Genomic DNA, 1,368 nt, shown 5'->3' with positions numbered 1-1,368 from the left:
TTGATAGCTTAATAATATCAATGTTGTTGTTAGGAGCTGTCAAGGTGAATATGATCTAAATCTTTTCCTACCCTGTGCCAACTTCACAATCCCTGACACACTTGAGTCCATTGCTACAGTAACTGTGTCAAACCACCTCACTGAGGATCTTCCTCTCCTTCGCCATCCCTCCAGCTTTCCAAGCATGATGTCCTTCTCTAAGAAATAGCTTTTCCTAGAAACATGCCCAAAGTATGTGATACACACTGAACTTCCTTTATATCTTTCAGCATTGCCATCCATAATCTGCCAGTATAGCTACCAATAGAAGTTTCTTAAACTTTCCTCACAGTCACAACTCTATGCTTTCCAGCCTCCCTCACATATTCTTGACTGGAAATACAACACATGCATATGCTTTTTTTTTAATTGTTATTTTAGTGAAAGTTCACAGAAAGGATGGATTTTCATTTATTCCTTGATACACATTTTTTCATTCTTCCCATTCCCTGAATTCACTTTGTAGCACATGTCTTGTTCCAGATTATTGTCATACATATAATTTCTAATCATCAATTCCTTAAAAATAATCCTTCACTTCTCCTATACTGGTGTAATGTTCAATATTTAGCCCTTCTTTTCCTGTTCTCCCTTCTCCATTGTACATTCTATTTTTATAACAACTGTCTTACAAAATATTTGTTCTTCTGTGAGTCAGATATTTCCCTCTGCAGAATGGTTTTCTTTTTTGGTTGATTTTTAATATAAACATTTGCTCAAATCATGCATGTGGATAAAAGTACATGAATATTTAATACAATTAACTGTTAGGGAACTCTGGTGGTTTCGTCTTTAGAAAGCTGTGCTATTAACTCAAATCTGGCAAATAGAATCCAGCACCTGCTCTGTGGGAGAAAAATGGTTGATCTTCTCTCATGTGATTTACAGCCATGGAAACATGCTGGAGGTTCAGCTATAAATTAATTGAGTGTGACTTGTAGGCAATATGAGAGTGAGGGCAAAAAATTAACAAGACAAATCAGCATTGGTCTTGCAAATCAGCATTGGCTGTGGGAATAGGATAAGAGAAAAAGTCCTTCTCACATTGAAAGAGCAGGATCTGAGGCAGGCAAGACTTGAGGCAAGCAAGCCTTGTGACCGTGACTCTGGTGGTGAAGAGACTGTGGCATAGCTGTGGAGAAATTGTGACAAGGTATAGCCTGACGCTTCTTTTATTTGTGCTGGCCACAGTTGGATTTTGGTTTTTCTTGTCAGATGTTTGATAGAGAAGCTGATTCATAACTGTTCTGAGGCAAATCTTGCTGCATGATTTGGATTTGATGACTGAACTAAAACCAGAGGCTGGATTATTGAGGAACTGTGTCTTGG

The sequence above is a fragment of the Elephantulus edwardii genome, unplaced genomic scaffold (assembly GCF_000299155.1).
Source record: "Elephantulus edwardii isolate Elephantulus edwardi_28Jun2011 unplaced genomic scaffold, EleEdw1.0 scaffold00095, whole genome shotgun sequence".
In the NCBI taxonomy this organism is placed as follows: Eukaryota; Metazoa; Chordata; class Mammalia; order Macroscelidea; family Macroscelididae; genus Elephantulus; species Elephantulus edwardii.
This window is presented reverse-complemented; position numbering follows the sequence as displayed.